At 43.1% G+C, this 24,053-nt stretch overlaps 1 pseudogene; it reads right to left on the bottom strand.

The window, feature by feature from the left end:
• Positions 1-18,204: 18,204 nt before the first annotated feature.
• Positions 18,205-18,744, bottom strand: LOC106974476 (10 kDa heat shock protein, mitochondrial-like; annotated as a pseudogene).
• Positions 18,745-24,053: the final 5,309 nt, after the last annotated feature.

Genomic DNA, 24,053 nt, shown 5'->3' with positions numbered 1-24,053 from the left:
GAGCCCAATGTGGGGCTCGAAATCACGAGTGATGAGATCATGTAAAATTTTTTACTTATTTTCAGAGAGAGAGAAAGCAGGGGAGGGTCAGAGAGAGAGAGAGAGAGAGAGAGAGAGAATCCCAAGCAGGCTCTGTCCTCTCAAGCACAGAGTCTGACGCAGGACTCCATCCTGTGAACCACAAGATCATGACCGGACTGAAAACAAGAGTCGGACCCTTAATCCATTGAGCCACTCAGGTGCCCCCAGATTTTTTTTTTTAATCAACCCTTTTTACTATAAGCATCGATGACAAAGAATTGTTGAGTCCTGCTATATCCATGGGAGGCACCATTCTGGACATAAGAACATAAAGACATAAAATCGACTTGTTTCTTCTCTGACAGCCCAGTTTCTATCTCTTTTGGTGGAAGGTTGATTTGAAATTTGTTTTTATGGCATTCGACCATCCCACAATATAGCATAGTTGAGACTCTTCTTCCCTATCACTAAAAATGGCCTTGGAGATAGTTTATGTGAGTGTTCACATCAGTAGTAGCCCCTCAGTCAGCGCCCCACAAAACTGATTGATGACCCATGTACCTTTTAGCATATTGAGTATCATTGTACCTTTTGGCCCTGCCACCACCCTCTGGTTTAGGGCTAGGGGAGTAAGTTCAGAAACACAGAATCCCCGTTTGTCTCTCTCATGATGAGGAGTCCCCGGGTGTCCAGGACACCTGACTCAGTGTCATATTTGGATGACTTTCTCATCCCTTCCAGCAATAGCTTCTCAGGGCAATAACATCAGCTAACAGGTGCCAGTTTCTGTTTCCCTAGCCTTATGAAGTCCATACAATTTGCAGGAAAAGTCCTCAGTCACGAAAGGGGGCATCTCTGCTGTGCACTTCAGGGAATGGGCAGGCTTCTTTAAGAAGTCTGACTACCTCCTTCACATGAACGTCACTCCCATATCGCTTTTCTCAGAGAGTTTGGAAGCTAGAAAGCAGTAGCCCTAGTTTTAAGAGAGTTTTGACTTCCCTCTGTACTTACATAAAATGCAAAAAATAAAACAGTTCACTGCTCGTTGTAATTACTGAATTTTACCCATAGCAGTCTGGAGGATTTTTGCCCAATTAATCCCCCATTAGGTTTTCTTTTCCTCAGAACGGAGATCTGAAAGAGGTTTGCTGTCAGCAGGAGCTGGGTGACTTAGGCTCTAACAGTCTGAGAGGCAGCTGGATCCAAGGGATTAGAGGTCATGATAGCTGAGCCTGTTACTTGGCAGGAGGAAACATGAAGGAAGGTCCTGACAAGTCAGAGCGTGTGTGATCTCACTGATAGCTGTTCTCCCTCTGTGCTCGCCTGACAAATGAGACTGGTTCCCCTGAAAATTGTTTGGAACATTGAATCTTATACTTAATGTTTCAACAGATCATTGGAATTCAACAGAAATAAATTTATTCAAACCAAACACTTTTTGGAGTGCTTCTAAAACTATACTTGTGGGACACCTGGCTCGCTCAGTCAGTAGAGCATGTGACTGTTGATCTCGGGGTTGTGAGTTCCAGCCCCACGTTGGGCGTAGAGATTACTTACAAACAAAATCTTTAAGAAAACTATATTTGCAAACTGCTTTCAGAGCACATTTTACTTTATTAAAGCCAATTAAGAAATTTTAGGATTGCATGTTGTTAGACACACATTCTACCCTTTATAATATCTGCACCTGTATATAACTTTTAGCTCACTTTCATGCTTGAATCTTTCTCTGTCTTAGAGCTTTGAAATTCAGTCCTCTGGTGAAATCCCAAGGGGAAGTGTAATCTAGTGGAAAGAGTAAGAGGCTGAGTCAGACGTACTCTGGTTCTGCCATTAATAAGTATTTTCATTTAATCTCTCTTAGCCTCAGTGTTCATTTCTGTGAAACAAGAATGATAGCTTCCTCGCCTATTGTTACAAAGTGCTTGTAATAACACTGCGTAATCCATATGAATAATATGAGCCAGCATGTGAGGTAGGTACTGTTACCCACTGTGTAGAAGAGAGAACCAAGGTTTGAAGTGCCAGGTGACCTCCCCAGCGTCACTCACAATATACCAAACTGAATTTATGCACCCCCCCCCCAGACCTCAGGTCAGGCCCCTCTGACCCCACACCCCAACCTTGGCCTCTTGCTCGGTGAGCTCCCCTAATCTCCTGACATCCCAGCTGACTCAGACTCCCCCCAGGATGAGGGCCTGGCTTTAGCCTGAGCCCCCTCACACCCACTCATGAAGCAGCAGCTCCAGCACCCAGGTCCAAAGTGACCCATTGACTGGCTCCTCCCACCACTTCCAGATTAGATGAAGCACTGTGCCATTTTCCCTGCGCAACTCATAGTGGGGTAATTAATGCCCTGTGAAGGGCATTGGACAATGGAAGGCAGGAGATGGCAAGGAGCCAGTAGATGAGTGCGTCTCCCTTCCTCCCCATGATGGGTTCTGCCCATGTACAACCGTGCTACACGGCATCTCCAGAGACATCCTGTGTGGCCCAGCAACTGGTGTGTTTTCTTGTGAAGCTGTGACCCGCTCAGTAATTCACCATGTTATGTTTGCCTCTGGTCCTTCCTCTTCTCCATCACTCTTTGTTGCCCTAGGATTGCACTCCCCCCATGAAACAGCTGTTACGATCAAACTCTAGACCTGTACTGTCCAGTTCAGTAGCCACTAGCTTCATGTGGCTGTTTAAATGTAAATTCATTAATATTAAATAAAATTTAAAATTTGGGGTCTCAGTCACATTCGCCACATGTCAAGTGCTCTATACTCACATGTGGCCAATAGCTACCGTACTGGACAGGACTGACATAGAATATTTCCATCATCGCAGAAAGTTCCATTGAACTATAACCAATGTTTCACACAGAATTTCTACTTTGAGCAGTTCCCTTCTCTGACAGGCACCTTCTCTCTTTCCAACTTGCTCTAGTAACCTCACTTTAATACTTTGTAACCTGCATTTGGACCCATAGGTATAGGTCCTGCATTTTCTCACTGCCTCCTCTTTGCATGTCCTCATCGGCCCCCTTACACCACTTAGATGTAATGATATGTCACTTTATTCTTAACTCCCTTAATTCTTAATACCCCTATATTCACCTGATGCAGGTTACCTTCTGTTTGCCCCTCTAAATCCAGACATATATGGTCTATAGTCTTCAGTGAACCCCTTGTCCTCTGGATCTCAGTCCATGGAGATCAAAGGGAGGGAGGAGACTGAGGTTAAGATACTCACTCCTCCAGCTCCCTCTCTAAGAAGTCATCATGGGCTACATCCCCTGTTGGAAGGACTCAGCTCAGGAAAGGCCTTCAACTATTCTCTATGTAACAACAAACAAATAAATAATTCCCAGATTGCCATTGGGCCCTGGCATTCACCTATGACACCAAACTCCCCACCATGAACTGGGGAGTGGGAGGTATTATATATTCCATCAAAACGTCAAAATAAGACATGCCTAGCAGATTTCTTGTAAAGTAGAAATGGCACGCTCGGTCTCATATGCAGGTCTGGAAGACACAAGTCACCCACATAAGCAGATGGCACAGACTCCCATGCTACTGCTCCTATGGCTTTTTTGCCTCTTTCTCAGTCCATGCCAAGGCGCTGTGAGGAGTTCCATGCAGCCAGTTAATAGAGGGAAAAACAGGAGCTAGATTTATTGAAGGATCTACCTGTTGCACCATCACCAGCTGGAAGTGGGTGGCTGCTACATTAACGCTCTGCCAGACGGTGGCCCAGAAAGACAAAGGTAAAGGGAAATCCCTATGGACAGAACTCTGGATGCCACATCTGGTTGTCCATTTCATGTGGGAGAAGAGGTAGGCTGACGTACAGAACTATAATAACACATGGACCATAAATCAATCGGCCAGGGACTTGGAACGATTAATTTTGGAAAATCAGTGGCAAGATCTCAGTGCTCTTGCCAGTCCCACCAGTTTTTGGACTCTTGGAGCATCTTATCTACCGCCATCAAGTCCCACACAACATTGCCCAAGACTAGGCAAAAGAAGTGGGGCAATGGACTCAGCGTCTGTGAACTTTCCCATCACATGGAAGTAGTTGGTTTGACTGAACAGTGGAATTGCTGCTGAAGACTTAGTCCTGACATTGGCTGGGAGACAACACCCTGTGAGGTGAGGCTGCTGGTCTATAAACTAAGGTATGCTTTTAGCCAGGGACCGATATATGGTGCCTTATTTTTCCTAGCCAGAATGCCCGGGTGTGGGAACCAAGGATTGGAGCTGGAAGTGATTGATCTCTCTATTACATGATACCCTTGAAGAATTTTTGCTTTTTGTCCCTGTGACCTTGGCCTCTGTGGATTTAAAGATCCTAGTGCCCAAGGGAGCAATGCAAAGAATGGGGCTATTGTGCTGACTGGGGTCACCGATCCTGATTACCAGGGAGAGATTGGGTTGCCGCTACACAAGGGTGGCACAGAACTATATTAGGAGCACAGAGGAAGGGCACCTGGGTGGCCCAGTGGGTTAAGCATCCCACTTTGGCTCAGGTCACAATCACACGTTTGTGAGTTCAAGTCCTGCATCAGGCTCTGTACTGACAGTGCAGAGCCTGCTTCAGATCTGCTGTCCACCACCCCCCCACCCCTCCCCTGCTGGCATGCACATGTACACATGTACACCCTTTCTCTAAATGTAAATAAATAAACATTTTTTAAAAATTAAATTAAATTAAAAATCTGTCCTGGGCTTTCAAAAGTAATTATGTTTTCTTTCCCTTCCAGTGGTCAGGGGATGGAAACATATGCTTTGACTTCACATTATCTCATGGGAGTGTGTGCATGTGTGTCTCTCTTTCTCTCTCTCAGTAAATAAACACTAAAAAAAAAAAAAAGAGCACAGAGGGTTTGTGGGGTGCCTCCCAGTACTTACTTGTCCAATTGTCCTTGTCCTCAATGGGCGGTGGTAGCAACAGAGTAAAACAAGACCAACAAGGACTCCAAGCCCATAAAAATGAAGGTTTGGGTCCCCCCCCACTCCCCACCAGAAAAAGAACTCCATCCAGCTGAGGTGCTATCAGAGGATAAGAGAAACATGAGGTGAATGTGGAAGAAAACATATACGATCACCACCTGCTTAGACCTCAAGGTCAGTCACAGAAGCAGGGATGGTAATAGCTATGTTTCATATTAATTAATTACTTTTCCACACCCTCATCCTAGCCATCTGATATGAAAAACACCAGTGCTAGCTAATATTTCGGGTTTCAGGTGGAACTATGACTGAACAGACATTTTCCCAACATGGAACTTGGAGGACTTTGAATGTCTCCTATAACAGGGAGACAGATTTTCACCTCCACTAAGAGCAAGAGTTGATGCTGAAAGGGGAAGGAGTTGGAGCCTGCTGAACATCTTTTGTCCGCCTCTCCAGATCCAATCTCGAGTCTCCTCTCCCCTGCTCTGTGTCTTGAGAGGCTAACCTTAATGGACAACATGGAAGGCTCCCTTGCCTTCTGCTTCTGACTGGGTTCAAATTATGGGGAACACCAAAAAGGAGACTAGAGGGAGTGAGAGGAATGAGGTTGAAATATTTATTGCCAGGTTCCCTCTCTGGGGAGTTGCTACCTGGTGGCTACTTTAGTTATCTATCAAAAACCTGACTGACTGAATGGGGCATCTGGGTGGCTCCGTCGGTTATCAGCTCAGGTCATGATCTCACAGTTCATGAGTTCAAGCCCCGCATCAGGCTCTGCATCGACAGGGTGGAGACTGCATGGGATTCTGTCTGTCTTCTCTCTCTCTGCACTACCCCACTTGCTCTCTCTCAAAATAAATAAACTTAATAAAAAAAAAAAAAACTGACTGACTTAGAACCATCACCATTGACTGAAGCTCAGCTGAATGATTCTTTCACTGGTCTCACCAGTAGTTTCTCATAAAGCTGCAGTCACATGGTGACCGAGGCTGGAATGTCCAAGACATCTTCACTCCCACGTCTGGTGGAGACAGCAGGAAGGCTGGGATTCTGGGAAGGTGAGATTTCTCTCTCTCCCCAAGGAATCAAGAGCCTCATCCTTTTCGTATGGCCCCCTACCTCCACAAGGTCTTTCCCCATGGTCTCTCCCTCAGAGTAACTGGACCTCGTGACTCAAGAACTCCCAAAGTTACAAAGGCAGAAGCTGACAGACCTTAAGGCTCAAGCCCTGCAATTGGCAGTGGGTCATTTCCATCATCTTTTTTTTTATGTATTTTTTTAATATATGAAATTTATTGTCAAATTGGTTTCCATACAACACCCAGTGCTCATCCCAAAAGATGCCCTCTTCAATACCTACCACCTACCCTCCCCACCTTCCCACCCCTCATCAACCCTCAGTTTGTTCTCAGTTTTTTTTTAATTTTTTTACATTTATTTATTTTTGAGAGACAGAGCACAAGTGGGGGAGGGGCAGAGAGAGAATGAGACACAGAATCCAAAGCAGGCTCCAGGCTCTGAGCTGTCAGCACAGAGCCCGATGTGGGGCTTGAACTCACAAACCACGAGATCATGACCTGGGCCGAAGCCAGATGCTTAACCGACTGAGCCACCCAGGTGCCCCTGTTCTCAGTTGTTAAGAGTCTCTTATGCTTTGGCTCTCTCCCACTCTAACCTCTTTTTTTTTTTTTTTAATATATCATTTCCATCATCTTTTTTTTTTAATTTTTTTTTAACGTTTTATTTATTTTTGAGACAGAGAGAGACAGAGCATGAATGGGGGAGGGGCAGAGAGAGGGAGACACAGAATCGGAAGCAGGCTCCAGGCTCTGAGCCGTCAGCCCAGAGCCTGATGCAGGGCTCAAACTCACGGACCGCAAGATCGTGACCTGAGCTGAAGTCGGCCGCTTAACCGACTGAGCCACCTAGGCGCCCCTCCATCATCTTTTAAATAGCCCCTTTATTAAACCAACCAATCACAATTTGAGTGTGCCATTTGTTTCCTATTGGGACCCTGGAAAGTTCCTACTTGACATGACTCTGCACTCTCTTCATGCCTGTACCCAGTAGAACTGAATTGCCTTGGTGAAATCAGTTGAGTGTACTGATCTATTTCTGAAGTCTCTATTCTGCTCCAACGATCTATATGTCTATCCCTACAACAATCCAACATTGTCTTCACTATTGCAGCTTTGTACTAAATACTGAAGTCAGCTAGTGTTAAGTCCTCCGGTTTTGTTATTCTTTTTCAAATTTGTTTTGGATATTCTATGTTACATACATTTTCAGATAAATTTGGCATTTTCTACAGAAGGGCTTATTGGGATTTTTATTGAAATTGCAATTGAATCTCTACATCAATTTGGCAGGAATTGACATTTAACAATATTGAATGTTATGGCTCATGACCATGGTACATAATTTTTTTCTACTAAGTTGCATATTTCATGAGCCTTTTCCCCCAAATTCTTCAGTGTGTATTTCCCAAGAATAAGAATATTCTCTTATATTTCCATAATACTGTTAGCAGCTTCGGTAAGTTTAACGTAGATACTTTTACCTTATCCATTGCCTATATTCCAGTTTTGCCAATTGACCCAATAATGTTCTTTATACCACGATTTCTTCTAGTACCAATTCCAAACCAGGATCACATGTCGTATTAGTTGTCATGTGTCTTTAGTCTCCTTTAATCTGGAACTGTTCACCATTAGCTTTTGTCTTTTATGACATTCATATTTTTGAAGAATATACCTTTTTTTCCTTTCATAGTCCCTCTTTTTAAAGATTGCCATTTTAGTGTGAAACAACAGTACTGTTGAATTCCCATATTTAGTTTTTAAAAAGTGGATGTAATTAAAAGCAATCTTGGTAATAATTTTTACTTCTCAGAGGAGAGAAACCCACTTTAACAAATAAATTACTAAGATGCCTTTTGTATAACAGAGTTGTTTCCTTTACTTACACATGGAACAGAATAAGCATTGCTGATCTGATCACACAGAAGTATATGTTTTACACAGAAATATATATATTATACAGATAGAGATCGAAAGGACTTATTTGTATCTGGTTCTCCTTTCCAGGAATAAGGAGAAACTGTACTTCTTAGCTGTTATGCTAGATGGGTGTCTAGTTTTTGCCAATGAAAGATGGCATGTGTCACTTCTGGATGAAGATGTTTAAGAGTTAGTGTGCTATCTCCATGTACTTGCTTCCCCATCATGGTGACCTTGGAAGCCCCAGACTGAAAAGGCAGCATTTCTAGATAGAAAAAGCTTGAATTCTTGACTTACCAGATGGAGGACAGCTTTGGCTCACCTGAATCCATTTTTTTGCTAGCGAGAAATGTATTCTTTTTAATGTGTGCTAAGTCTCTGAGATTTCAAGGTTTGTTACTTCATCTTATCCTATCCTATCCTATCCTATCCTATCCTATCCTATCCTATCCTATCCTATCTTATCTTATCCTATCCCAACGAATACAATTATGTGCCACTTATTTGTGTTGGAAATGAGAACTAAAGAGTAGTTCATTCCTAAAATGTCCTTTTCAAGTCACATCACCCCCATGTCAGACAGTTAATGAAAAGTTGGTCTTCAAGCATCAAAAACAATATACAAAAATATCCTAGGGCTATAAAGAAAGTAATAAATGGTTACGAACAAGACACCTCCCCTGTTTTGGAGTTGTATCATGTGGATGTTTTAAATTGCAAATGTCAGAAAGTCTAAATCAAATTGGATTAAAAATAAGAAAATGCAGGGGTGCCTGGGTGGCTCAGTCAGTTAAGCATCCAAGTTCGACTCAGGTCATGATCTCACTGTTTGTGGGTTCGAGCCCCAAGTTAGGTTCTGTGCTGACAGCTTAGAGCCTGGATCCTGCTTCGGAGTCTATGCCTCCCTCTCTCCCTGTCCCTCCCCTGCTTGTCCTCTGTTTCTTTTTCTCTCTCTCAAAAATAAATAAACATTAAAAAAATAAGAAAATGCATTATTTTGCATTACTCAACGTCTCAGCTAAGGTAAGGAGCGCTTCAAGACTGGTCAGTTCAACAGCTCAATGTGCAATCAAGGACCTGGATTCTTTCCATCGTTCTCTTCTGAAGTCCTTGGGGTTGACCTCATCTTCATGCTCATAAGACAGCAGCAGCAACTCTTGTATTCACATTCTCACAGGAATTGTCAAGTGGGGCAGGGATGACTTCTCTTATAGCTGCCTCTTAGGATTGAGGGAAATTTCTCCAGAAGCTTCCTCATACACTTCCCCTCCTGTCTCATTGGCCAGAATTGATTCTCCAGCTCATTCATAACTACTCATTGACCAGGTGCAGTGAGATTATCTGTGGAAGAATCAGGTCTGTTCTTAGAACTGGGAGCATTGTGACCATAAGAAGAGAGGTATCCTTGTAAACAAAATCTGGTGCCGTTAGGAAGGAGGAACCGTGGCTGTAGCCCAAATGCGAGCTGACAGTGTGGGCCACAGTAGGAAGGGATGTGATGGGGCTCACTCATGGCCACCTCTAAGACGTACTTTGTCAATAACTGAGACAGTCTGGTAATGTAAGAAGAATGTCGCTCGTCTCTGTACTCTCTCAAGTTTGCAAAGGACTCCAGTCATAACCCTACAGGGAATCATGGGAAGACCATAATTTATCACATCTATGTCACCAACAAGTCACCTAGAGCAAAGCTGTCATTCCTATATTCATTCAACATTTATTGAGCACTGGGATAAATGTTAAGGATAAAAATTAATGATTTGTGGTCCACATACTCTGGTGGGGAAATCTTCATAGATTGTTCCAAGAGCTATAAATGGAAGTGTGAATGGAGTCCCATGGCAGAGATAATGAAGTGAGGATGGAGGGATTCACAGGGATAACCACAGGTGCCTGAGCTAAATATTGAATATGAATAAGAGTTTGTCAAACAAATGAGGATAAGGAAGATCATTCTGGGCAAAGGGAACAGCATGTATGAAGACAGTGAGGCACAAGAGGATATGGCAGAACAGAGGAACATGAAGATATTCAGTGTGCCTGGTGAGTTAGAGTTGTCAGAGTTAAGATTGGTAAAACAAGATTTGCATTGAGGAATCTGGTAAACATAAGACTGGGATCCTTAGGTAGTAAGGAGCCACTGAAGGATTTTAAGCTGGAGTGTGACCTAGTCCAATCTGTATCTTCCAGGGATGACTCTGGCAGTAGAGGGAAGATATTGCAGGGATGAGGCCAAAGTCAAGCAAAGGAGTAAATTCAGTGGGCTCAGTAGCCTTGTCTACAAAATGGGGTTGTAGGGTGGCATTAAACTAGCTTAGGCATCACAAATGCCACCTGTAGCAAGGCTGGACGAATCCCATGTGAGTGTCAGGGGCTACCCTGGATGGATAGGACACAACCTGTCTCAAAGATGGCAGCAACTACTCAGCCCAGGCTGTGGGTAGCTATGGATCTACTGGTACCAGATTTTCCAGTCAAGGGGAAAAAAAAAAAAAAAAAGCCCCAAACACTTTCTGTGAAATCTCCCAACATTTATATGTTGGTAACTAACTCAAAAGTAAAAACCAGGGGGCCCTGCTGACTCCGTCGGTTGAGCGTCTGACTTCGGCTCTGGTCATGATCTTGCAGTCCGTGGGGTCGAAGCTCTGTGCTATCCTGTACGTCAGGCTCCGTGCTGACAGCTCAGAGCCTGGAGCCTGCTTGGGCTTCTGGGCCTCCCTCTCTCTCTGCCCCTCCCCCCGCTCACTCTCTGTCTCTCTCTGTCTCTGAAAAATGAATAAAGGTTAAAAAAATTTTTTAATTAAAAAACAAAAAAAACCAAAAGTAAAAACCAGCATCGACAGCAACAAGACTATGCAAGCTAAATAAATACATCTGAATCCTAATGGTATTTCCCAGGATGGGACCTTGGGACATGAAAAGCTCTAGGCTTCTTTCAGCTCTAACAATATCTGATTCCATAATATCCCAAGAGTGTTTGTGCTACACTGTCATTGGCTATTTGTGCTAAGCCATTCACATGGATGAAAACCTTCAGTGCTGCTTTAACAAGCCTACCCAGGTATTTCCAGGGTGAGTGTTCACCCACGGATATTTTCATTTATTAATTCATTCACTCAACAAGCATTTGTACAGTGCCAATTATACTCAAAGCACTGTTAAATTGAGATAGAGAGACAACAGAAGGAAATGAACCTGAGGGCTTGCGGAGGAGAAGTTGGGATTTCCTTATAAGAAGGAGAAAGTGGTCGTTTCTCGTCTGTTGCCTCCACCAGCAGGTCTTAGAAGACTGGGTTCTGCAGCCTGGCCCAAGGTCTCAGTGTCCACCCTTTCCAAGGTGGGCAAACTTGCCCATCATGGGTCCCAAGGATACTCGGGATCCAACTGCTTCCTTCTCCATTTTAAGAAAAGACAAATGAAAATAAAGGAAGGGCACCTAAATGGCTCAGTCCAGTTAAGCGTCTGACTCTTGATCTTGGCTCAGGTGATGATCTCACATTCATGATATGGAGCCCCAGGTCAGATTCTGCTCTGATAGCATGGAGCCTGCTTGGGATTCTCTCTCCTCCTCTCTCTCTGCCCCTCCCCTGCTCTCTCTGTCTTAAAATAAATAAACTTAAAAAAAATAACATTTAACCATAAGCATAATTATCATAACACAATTTTTAGAAACCTGAAAATAGGCTTAATAGCCAGCAATAGGGAATCAGTTAAATAAATGGCATAAATTTGTTATTATCTAGTTTTTAACCATGACTGATTTATTCTCATAGAAAACTGTCCCAGGGAAGCATATTTTGGCTTATATATGAAAGAATCTTCTGACAGCTAGAGTTATGCAACATGGAATGAGCCACCTGGGGCATTCTAGCAAGGGTCTAACATGACAGCAACCACGGGCAATAGGATAGGGCTGGCCAGAAAGGGAAGAACTGGAAGGAACCAGACAGATCATGTAGCTTAGGGGAGTGGGAAAGCCTCCAAAAGGTTAGTTACAATAAGGACCATCAGATAAATACCACAGGTTCAGATCAGTAGGCTCTAAGCCATGTTATATAATTTTAAATTGTCTGGCAGCCAAATTTCAAAAGGCCAAATAACTGAAATTAGTTTGTTTTTTTAAGATTTTAAAGTTTACTTATTTTGAGAGATAGAGCATGTGCACGCATGCACGGGGGAAGGGCAGAGAGAGGAGAGAGAGTCCCAAGCAGGCTCTGTGCTGTCAGTGCAAGACCGATGTGGGGCTCAATCTCATGACCCTGAGATCATGATGTGGTGTCATGAGTCTGATGCTTAGGGGTGCCTGGGTGGCACAGTTGGTTGAGTCCGAGTCTTGGTTTTGACTCAGGTCATGATCTCAGTTTCATGAGTTTGAGCCCTGCTTGGGATTCTCTCTCTCTCTCCCTTTCTCTCTGCTCCTTACCTACTCTTGCTGTCTCTGTCTCTCTCCAAAATAAATAAATAAACTTAAAAACAATTTTAAGAAGAGTCTTACCCTTGGGGCGCCTGGGTGGCTCAGTCGGTTAAGCATCTGACTTTGGCTCAGGTTATAATCTCATGGTTCGTGGGTTCCAGCCCCAAGTCAGGCTCTGTGCTGACAGCTCAGAGCCTGGAGCCTGCTTTGGATTCTGTGTCTCCCTCTCTCTGCCCCTCCCCTGCTCACTCTCTCTCTCTCTTCAAAAATAAATAAACATTAAAAAAAAAAGTCTTACATTTAACTGACTGAGCCACCCAAGCGCCCCTAACTGAAATTAGTTTTAGTACAATATTTTATTTAACCCAGTATATCCAGAATATTATCATTGCAATATGCAATCAATATTTATTTGTAATTACAAATTAACACTCTTACTACGTGTCCAGAATCTGGTGTGGGTTTCCCACTCAAAGCCCATGCCGCGTGAGCCACATTTCAAGTGCTCAGTGGCCACGTGTGGTGACTGTATTGGTCAGCACTGCTCTAGAGTCTGAGATGTGGGCGTCAGTGCTCATAACACTACGGACTGGTGTTAGTGAACTGGTAGGCTATTTTGTTCTCTGACGCATCTGAACCCTGCTGGGCAAGGAAGCATTTGGGTACACAGATGCTTGGGTACACAGTATACCTGCAGATTCAAGGCCAGGCAGCTGCAAAGTCTGTATCTAAGATGATGTCTCCTGAGTGCATGCATCGGAAAGGGACTGATGCCCTGGGAAAGGAGTTGGGCTTTGTCCTTCCTGATTCTGAGTCCCTGACCCTAGGGTGGGCTTCGGGTCCCTCCCTGTTTCTAACAGGCACAGATAGAGACAAAAGGTGTCCCAGTTGAACAAAGCTACCAAAACACCACACGATTGTTTTGGTAGGTAGCTTTCTTTTGCCTAAATGTGAATGATTCTGTGTATATGTAGATATCAGATTACATATGCTTTTGTAATTTCTTAATCCTTGACATTTTATTTTAACATTAGGCGTATAATTTCAAGTGGCTCTGCAAAGAGTCTGGTTGCAACCTCAGACTCACTAGCTTGATGGAAGAAAAGTGGGGCCCAGAAAAGACCAGGGAAATTTACTCTGACTGGAGCCAGGAGGCTCAAGCTTGTGCACCCTGGCAGGGGCTCGGATCTAAGAAGGTGCAATCCTGTTGGCGGCAGGGTGGGGAAGTGACAGCAGAAATACATCTGTTAGGTGGACAGAGGATATCATGATGATGAGTCACAAGTCTATGAAGCAATTCCTAAATCTTGGCTTGCCTCATGACCACTTAGGGATCTGGCTTAAAACGCATAATTTTATCTCTACCTTCAGAGATTCTAACATAGCGAGTCCAGAGCTGGGTGTGAATGTAAGCAGCATCCCAGGAGGCACCGATGCACTTGGTCCCTGGAGAAATACTGGTATTGCTAGCAACAATTCCAGGCACAAAGATCAGGAAGTATCTGGCCTCTTACTCACCAAGCTTGCTAGGAAAGATGTCAGGGCCCAAGAGGAGCCATCCTGTGAAGAACCGGGATCTCAAACATGAACCGAGGTGGACGCCTCATCACCCCATGTGGAAAGGACAAGGGGATTCCAGAGAGCCACTGACCTAAACCCCAAGCATGGAAAATGAGAGGCTCCTCTCCGACGCCCCACTCCGAGCTCAGACTGATAACCAGCTCTGGAAGGCACGTGGTTTTCCTATGAAATGACCCCAAACCAAAGATTGGCTGTCCAACCGAGTTACTTTATTAGTACTTCTGCTCTAAGCTGGCTTGCAGTCCATATAACCAACGTGAAATCTTGTAACCGCTTCTTGGAGGATCATAGAGTTAGCTGTGAAATTAATAATCCAGAAGCCAAGGGACATAGAACTCTAAAGGCAAAAACTGGATTATTTGGTGTGAACGATTGAAACGAAGGAGTTGGGAGGGGAGTGATGTCTTACTCAGGATGCGTCACCAGAGGGCGCCAGAGCATCCTTCTCCAAAAGAAGTTTCTGTTGCCCTAAAACCCGTTAAGCTTCAGTTAAACAAAATAGTTGCCCAAAGCGACAGTCTCCACCGAAGTCACCCTAAAGACAGAAGACAGTGGACAGGTGGCCCTCTTAAAAAGTTACTGGAGGTATGTAATTTCGTTGATGCCATCAGCTTTATGTTAAAAATTGATGTAACTTTCCCCCGAATCTCCTGCTTTATTATACTTAATATAGCGCAGGACGTTTCACATTTCTTACGCCCAGTAAACAGGATGCTCCAGAGGACGCAGTGCCTGTCGCCTGCACACTCTGGCGCCGACCCGCCATCCTGAATGCCTGTAGCCCAATCTCCTGAGGAGCACGAACCTACCCACCTGCTGGACACCTCCGACTAGCCCTGACCCTGAACTTGGAACCTCCGGCTGTCGAGGCTGATGACCTCAGAAAGCCCAGGTTCCGCTGTCCTCGTTTCACACAGGAGAAACTGAGGCGCAAGAGGGGGACAGGGACCTGTTAAGAGTCGCACTTCAGGTTAGTCTGTCGGAGAGGTAAAACTTTTTTTAACCCATGAACTAACCAACAGGAAGGGGTCTTGGTCCACTGATGTTCTAAAGCCTAAAAAAGGATAAGAAAGAATCTGAGACCCGGGAAATGGGTTCAAAATGCAAAAAGCCAGCCACGTTGGGGCGTAGGGGAGAGGCGGCGCAGAGCAATACGCTCCTGCAAAATTGCCGTGTGGTGCTGCCACCTTCTGTTCAACTGGGAAATTAAACTCTAACTGCCCTAAAGCTAGCTTTTCAATAAAATGGTATTTTGTAAAAGAGCTGGTGCTTGCTGTATTTCTATCATAATACTTTTTTCCTAATGCACTTGCTTGGTATTGCCAAGCCCCATGATCATCACTAGAGAAATACAAAAAGACAAACATGAAGAGACATGAGAACTTCACAGCTAATTACTGAGAAATTAAATCAAAAACTTCAATTTCTGGGGCACCTGGGTGGCTCAGTCCACTAAGCGTCCGACTTCAGCTCAGGTCATGATCTCCTGGTTTACGGGGTCAAGCCCCACCACGGGCTCGGACTGCTTCAGATTCTGTGTCTCCCTCTTGCTCTCTGCCCCTTCCCCACTTACACTCTATCTCTGTCTCTCTCTCAAAAATAAACATTAAAAATTTGTTTAAAAAACTTCAATTTCTTCTAGACTCAGCCATTAGGAGTGTGAAAGATCTATGGATCTTGCATATCTTATAATATGCATTTGCAATATAATACCTGGCTCACAAAACATGTTCTGAATTAATACCAAACATGTGAGTATTCACCATCTGCTGTATCCATTTTTTTATGAGGAAAAGTATTTTGTGGTGGGTACTTTATGGATACATGGTGTGTCCATACTTCCTGTGGATAAATTTATTTAATCTTCCCCATAACCCCCCCTAAAGTAGATGCCATTGTTATCCCCATTTTACATAGAAAGCAACTGAGGCATGGGAATATTGAATATCCCCAAGGTCACACAACAAAAAGATGGTGAACCTAGAGGTTAACCCACTGAGTCTGGCCCAGAAGCCTGCGATCGTAATCAAAAAGCCAATGGTTGGGGTGCCTGGGTGGCTCAGGCAGTTGAGCGTCTGACTCTTGGTTTGAGCTCAGGTCACGATCTCGTGTAAATGCGAGCCGAGCCCCATGTTGAGGTCAGAGCTGACAGCTCAGAGCCTGCTTGAGATCCTCTCCTTCTCTCTCTGCCCCTCCTCTGCTGTCTGCGTGTTCTCTCTCTCTCTCTCTCTCTCAAAATAAATAAATAAATACATAAATACATAAATAAACTTAAAAAAAAAAAAAAGTCAATGGTTCTCAAAATGTGGCTCCCAGACCAGCAGTGCCATCATTTACCTGGAAACTTGATAGAACTGTAAGTTCCCAGACCCCACCCCAGATTTTCTGGATCAGGGGGATGGGAACCACAAGAGAGTGTTTGTTTGTTTTTGCTTTTTTAAAAAAATGTTTACTATGGGGCGCCTGGGTGGCGCAGTCGGTTAAGCGTCCGACTTCAGCCAGGTCACGATCTCGCGGTCCGGGAGTTCGAGCCCCGCGTCAGGCTCTGGGCTGATGGCTCAGAGCCTGGAGCCTGTTTCCGATTCTGTGTCTCCCTCTCTCTCTCTGCCCCTCCCCCGTTCATGCTCTGTCTCTCTCTGTCCCAAAAATAAATAAATGTTGAAAAAAAAATTAAAAAAAAATGTTTACTAGTTTTTGAGAGAGAGACAGACAGAGCATGAGTTGGGGAGGGGCAGAGAGAGAGGGAGACACAGAATCCGGAGCAGGCTCCAGGCTCTGAGCCCTCAGCACAGAGCCCGACGAGGGGCTCGAACTCACTAATCATGAGATCATGACCTGAGCTGAAGTTGGACTCTTGACCAGCTGAGCCACCCAGGTACCCTGGAACCACCAGAGTTTTAACCAGCCTTCCAGGTAATTCTGCCATAGACCAAAGTTTGACAACCACTGATCTAGGCAATACTGCCTCCAAATGTTAGAATATTAAAAAAAAAACAAAACAATTCTGGGCCTAGCCCTACCCTTGAGATCAGAACGGTAGACATAATTTACACTGTCATTTGTGTTACTACATGTAATTATGGCATATCCAAAAGTCACCGTCCAAGACTAGGTAAAAATAATTCTTTGAACATAATGCTTATGTAATTAAGACCCCTAAAAAAGGTGTATTCTATGGACATATTTGGGGGGGATGTATTCTTCAGTTTGAGAAACCAATATAAAGTAGGGGATCCCAAAGCCAGCTTTATGTTAGAACCTTCTGAGGATCTCTGTAAAAATATACATGCCAGGCTCTATCCCAGACCTACTACATTAGAATTTCTACAAGTGAGGCCAAGGAGTCTGAGTTTTATTTAAAAAAATTTTTTTGAGACAGTGAGAGAGTGTGTGCAGTTTGGGGAGGGGCAAAGGGAGAGAGAGATAGAGGGAGAGAGAGAGAGAGAGAGAGAGAGAGAGAGGGAGAAAGAAACTCAAGCAAGCTCCACACTCAGCACAGAGCCTAACTCAGGACTCCATCTCACAACCATGAAATCATGACCAGAGCCAAAATCAAGAGTCAGACGCTTAACCAACTGAACCACCCAGGTGCCCCAGGAATCTGAATTTTAACATGCTCTCCAAGTGATTGTGTAGATTGGCCGGTTTGAGAAACCGTTGAATAAGGAGTTCATTTATTTCTCTCCATTAATTAATGCTTAAATCCATTTTACTATTTCCTGACAAATACGCATCCTGTGTTAGCTGGACTACCCCAGTGAGGGACAGATTACTTTCCTTTGAGTCAGCCTATTGTGCTGTAGACACTATTGTTGATTTTTTTCTTCTCTTGAGCTGAACTTCCGTTTCCCTCAAGTTTTACTTAAGGGTCAGTCTGATGATACAGAGAACAAATTTAGATCAGAACTTATAAAATTATTGTTAAACAATAATATTTGTATAATGACCCTATTAAGACATCCTGTCTTCTGAAAGGCTGGTAGTTCTTGGAGAGATTTTTTGACAGAAAATCCCACACTATGTTCTAGATATTGGGACTGATTCTTCTAGGCTTTATTTAATTATAAGGATTCATAAACTGTTGTCTGGCTGGACTATTAGGGAGTATCTATTATATGCTTAGGGAATTGTGGGGGAAATATATAAAAATATCTGTACAAGGATTGTGTTTGAGGAATGGAATTTGTTAAGGAAGGTAGCTTTTATATTTTTCTCTTAATGAATCTTTTTGTTTGTGTTGAACACCATTGGTTTATTATAAAAGAGAGACATGAGAATTATTTATCTAATGAAAAATTTCACAACTTCACTGGAATGAGCAGCTTCATTAGATGCCATTTCAGTGATTCATTTCAGTCTACATACTTCCCAAGAATGTCACAGTCTCTACAAAAGAATCCATGTCATCTAGAACTACTTTGGTGCCTCTGTATTCTGGGAGAAGAACCCGATCTCCAGTTTTCATGCTAACTGATTGAATCTCTCCCCGCTTTCCTTTAGAGCTCCATCCAACAGTTATAACTATTGTTTGCAATGCTTTTCCTTGAGATTTTTCTGGAAGTGTAATGCCACCTTTGGTTACAGTTTCAACTGCATTCCTTTCAACTAAAACTCAGCCAAAGAGGGGAAGAAACTTTCTAAATGCATGTCTTGCCATGACTCTGTCCCCCAGACTTATAGTCTGACCCTGGGGCCACGTGAACGTGGGGGAAAGAAGTCTCATGATGAAACTTTTGATTTTATCTTCAAGTTCTTGAAATTTTTCTAATATTGTTTTCCTATCCTCCCTCCATCCCTCCTTCTCTCCCTTCCTTCCTTATTTCCTGCTTTCCTGGTGCTTGTCAACATGTGTTTAGTCTTCCTCTTATGAGGCAGGGGAGAGGCTGGATGAGGAGAGCCAGTTTGGATTTGCTACAGCAACCTAGGAGTGAATAGACAGAGGGAAGTGGTAATGAGGATGGAAAGAAGGGACCGTAATGAGAGTCAGGGAGGGAGACATATCAGGACTGAATCACCAAGTGGGTACAAGGGCACAGGAGATGGAGGAGGAAAAATTACTCCAAGATTTGGCGGCAAAAGGGAAGTGATTGGCAGAAATGGCAGGAAGTAAGGGAGTGACTTCTGAAGAGAAGATAATTCATTTGGACATACTGGTTTGGAGAACTGGTGGAGAATGTTTAATGGGCTTTTGTAATGTAGTGCTGGAATTTAGGGCCAAGGTTAGGACAGAGGAGAAAAAAAAAAGGGCAAGAGCTTCTGTCTCCATGGAACTAAGAGGCACCACCATCCCACTACATGGATGCTTTCACCAACCCTGAGATCATCAAATCTTGTTTAAGAGTTTTTATAAGGGGCACCTGGCTGGCTCAGTTACATGCCCAACTTCGGCTCAGGTTATGATCTCAATGTTGGTGAATTCGAGCCCCACATCAGGCTCTGCGCTGCCAGTACGAAGCCTGCTTGGGACTCTGTCTCCCTCGTTCTCTCTGCCCCTCCCCCATGCATGCTTTCTCTCTCTCCAAATTAAACATTAAAAAAAAAAAAAGTTTTTATAGAGCTTAATCGTCAACCCTCTCATCTTTCCAGAGGTTGGTGGGTGTTGCTGAAATTTCCAACCCTCTATTTAGTTGGTCTTTCTGGTGACCAGCTCCATCCTGAGGCTATCTTTGGAGCCCAGCCTAAGTCACCTTATTAGCATAATAAACTCAGATGTGCTCAAGAGGGGCTCCTTATGAATGACAAAATGGCAAGAATTTAGGAGCTCTGTGACAGGAGCCACAGACAAAGACCAAATGTCTTTCTTTCTTTTTCTTTCTTTCTTTCTTTCTTTCTTTCTTTCTTTTGAGCGAGAGAGAGAGAGAGGGAGAGAGAGAGAGCACTTGTACATGTGGGGGAGGATCAGAGGGGAAGAGAGAGAGAATCTTCAACAGGCTCCATGCCCAGTGCAGAGCTGGACTCAGGACTCAATCCCGTGAACTGTGAGATCATGACCTGAACTGAAATCAAGGGTCTGATGCTTAACCAATTGAACCACCCAGATACCCCAAGACCAAATGTATTTCTTATTACACCACACTCTTTAACCAGATTCCTCAGTTGCTGACTTTTTATTCCATTTGCTTTACCATTCTTTGTCTTGTCCTCTTCTCTAATGTATTATCTGTGTGAGTGTGTATGTGCATAATGTAATTTTTCTGAACCATGGTTGAATGAGTTGCAGATGTGATGACCCTTTACATCTAAATACTTAAGTGTGTATTACCTAAAAATAAGAATATCAACCACAATACAATTGTCAAAATACAATGATCAAAATCGAGATATTAAAGTTGATACAGTATCAGCTAATCCACACATATCTTCTTCCAGTTTCACTAATTGTCCCAGTAACATCTTTTATAGGAAAAGAAAACCACAGATTATAAATTGCATTCTGTTTTCGGCCTCATTGGATATTGCTGAATTGCCCTCTCTAAGGCCATAACCTTTTGCATTCCTACCAGCAATGCATTATAGAGGTAGCTCTAGTCTTTTTTTTTTAATTTTTAATTTTTAAATTTTATTTTATTTTTTTATTTTAGAGGAGGGGCAGAGGGACAGAGAATTTTTTAATATTTTAATGTTTATTTATTTTTGAGAGACAGACACAGAGCTTGAATGGGGGAGGGGCAGAGAGAGAGGGAGACACAAATCTGAAGCAGGCTCCAGGCTCTGAGCTGTCAGCACAGAGCCCGACACGGGGCTCAAACCCATGAACCATGAGATCATGACCTGAGCCAAAGTCGGATGCTTAACCAACTGAGACACCCAAGTGCCCCAGAGAGAGAGAGAGAATCTTAAGCAGACTCCATGCTGAGTGTGGGGCTCAATCCCATGACCCTGGGATCATGACATGAGCCAAAATCGAGAGTCCAGACACTGACTAAGCTACCCAGGCACCTCAGCAGTGGCTCTATTCTTATTCATACCTTTTTTTCTTTGCCTTTGTATATACGGTTTATTTATTTATTTAATATAATTTATTGTCAAATTGGTTTCCATACAACACCCAGTGCTCATCCCAACAGGTGCCCTCCTCAATACCCATCACCCACTTTCCCCTCCCTCCCACCCCCCATCAGCCCTCAGTTTGTTCTCAGTTTTTAAGAGTCTCATGGTTTGCCTCCTTCCTTCTCTGTAACTTTTTTTCCCCCTTCCCCTCCCCCATGGTCTTCTGTTAAGTTTCTTAGGATCCACATGTGAGAAAACATATGGTATCTGTCTTTCTCTGCCTGACTTATTTCACTTAGCATAATACTCTCCAGTTCCATCCACGTTGCTACAAATGGCCAGATTTCATTCTTTCTCATTGCCAAGTAGTATTCCATTGTATATATAAACCACATCTTCTTTATCCATTCATCAGTTGATGGATGTTTAGGCTCTTTCCATAATTTGGCTATTGTTGAAACTGCTGCTATAAACATTGATTCACATCTTTTGAGAAAGAATCCAGGAAGGTCCAGGTCACTCATCAATTTTTTTGAATTGAATCTTTTATACCCTGATTGGTCCAGTTTGGATCATGTGTCTTTCCTGATCCAGTTACTGTTGTCAGGGGAAGTCGATTGTACTGATTAGCTTAGCCTGGTCACATACCACTGCCTGGGAGCCCCTGGGTGGATTCAGGTTCACTTGAAGCATGTGTGGGGGCGAGGGGGAGGAGGGCTGGCTTTCAGACTGCGGGGAGGGCTGGCTTTCCAGAGCAGAATTGGAATACTATTTCTACAGACTAGAACTGGATGAAAACAACAGAAACAACAACAAATATCCAATATATAGTCCCCTTAATGAGTGCCTGACATCCAGATGTTCCAAAACAACAAATACCTACTGTGCTTAGCAAAAGTGAGAGCTATCAAAGCGAGGTCAACATAGGTTGACCCCCAACTAAGTTTTCATTTTCATGAAGAAAATAGGTTAATATCTCTTCTTTTATTCATAGCACCACTCACTCTATGAGATATTTTGGTCTGTCTAATTTTATTTTATTTTTCAACTTAATTAACTCCCAGCTCTAGGTAGCAGCAGGGAATTGCATGTTTATCCTGCATTTGCAAAGTATGTACTAAAAAAATAAAAATATGTCCTTGAAATTTTTTTTTTACTAAATGTGAAATGTTACTCAAGTAAATAAACTTAAGCCCAGTTTTTGCTCATGTTGTTTTTCCAAACTATAGGTCTTTTGTGACTGTGATCTTTCTAAAAGAACTTGGGTGCTATTTTCCAGTTTCCCAACCAAAAACCTTCAGAACTTTCATTGTTAGAATGTTTGTTTTCCTGCCTTTTCAAATGACAGAGAGTTTTCATCTTGCATAGAAACTGGAAGGCTCTTGTGTAAGGTGATGATTTCTGACTGTTCCACACCACATTTCTTCCTACACTTGTTTTTCTTCTGATTGTAATGCTTCTAAATGATCAATTGCCATCATAACAGACCCTAGGCAGGTCGTGTTTCCCTGGGGGAGTTTCTTTAAGCCAGAAGCATTAACCCTCCCAAATGTACCTATGCCAGGACAAACTGATCTCTCGTTTTACATCCAAAGAGTATTTGGGAAAATATTTTCTGAACCTAAGTGCTTACTGTACTTTGAAGAACACACATTTTATTACCATAGTCCTTAAACCTCAGAAAGCCCTACCATTCCTTGATGTAGGAATGTACTCGTATTCCATAATTAACTTTTTTTTCCACTCAGCAGAGATCAGAAATACCTTAAAAAAAAAAAACAACAGAATCCAATTTAAACCAGTCTCCTTTCTTTTTCTTTATTATAATGTTTTTAAAGTTTATTTATTTGTTTTTGAGAGAGACAGAGACAGTGCAAGTAGGGGAGCGGCAGAGAGAGAGGGAAAGAGAGAAAATCCCAAGCAGGCTCTGCACTGTTAGTGTGGATCCTGACTGAGGGCTCAAACTCACAAATGGTGAGATCATGACCTGAGTGGAGACCAAGAGTTAGACACTCCACCAACTGAGCCACTCAGGGGCCCCAGTCCCTCTCCATTCTTAATCAACAGACAAACATCAAACAGTGGAAACCCAGTGATGGTCTGCCTGCGTCTTTCCCTTCATGTGGATTTGAAGGAGAAAAATGCTGGGGAGTGTTTTAGAGAGGTGTGGAAGGATGCAGGAAAGGGGCATGAGCCCTCAGAGATTGGAGGCAGGGCACCTGGGTCCCAAGGTAGCTGTGTAACCACAGCTAAGCCACTTATATTTTCTAGAAGTTAGACCATGATGTCAAAAAACACATGCAAAAAACAAAAACTTCAGAATTTAATACAAAAGTCATATTTCTCCCAAAGTGACAATATGAGTCTTCCCGAAAAAACAACCATAACTTTGTAATCTCATAATTCAGATTTCCCAGATACAAGTTATTTGTATACATCTCCCTAACATAATGATAAAATCTGTCCTTTTAGATGGAAACTTCTATTATATTTGAGTAGGGAAAGGAAGAAGGCAGATTCCTGTGAACCAGCTCTCTTCACCCAACACGAGGTAAACCACAGGCCAATTCTCAATACGAAGACTAGCCTTAGGAAAAGAAAGGAAAGGCGGATGAACTATTTCTTTAAAAACAACCAATCCAGGGACACCTGGGTGGCTCAGTCAGTTAAGCGTCTGACTTTGGCTCAGGTCATGATCTCAAGGCTCATGAGATCAAGCCCCACATTGGGCTCTGTGCTGACAGCAGATCCTACTTTGGATCCTCTGTCCTCCCCTTCAACTTTCAAAAATAAATAAACATTAAAAAACATACAAAAAACCCCAACTGATCTGACTTCAAATGGAAGAGTTATGAGAAGATCAGTTGAGGCTCTTGAGAGATACTGGCTACTTTTCCAGAAAACTTCTTATCCCAAATTAAATGGCACCTGGAATGCCCCAGACTGTTTTTGTTTGTTTGTTTGTTTGTTTGTTTTTTGGCTTACATTCTAATGTCCGTAAAATTGGATTAAAATGCGGGAGAATTTTGAAATCAAGGAGAAACAGAATGGGACAAAATAGTCCCTAAAACCTCTTTAAAATAAAACAAATGGTCAAAATCA

This window comes from Acinonyx jubatus, chromosome A2 (assembly GCF_027475565.1).
Source record: "Acinonyx jubatus isolate Ajub_Pintada_27869175 chromosome A2, VMU_Ajub_asm_v1.0, whole genome shotgun sequence".
Classification (NCBI taxonomy): Eukaryota; Metazoa; Chordata; class Mammalia; order Carnivora; family Felidae; genus Acinonyx; species Acinonyx jubatus.
This window is presented reverse-complemented; position numbering and strand designations above follow the sequence as displayed.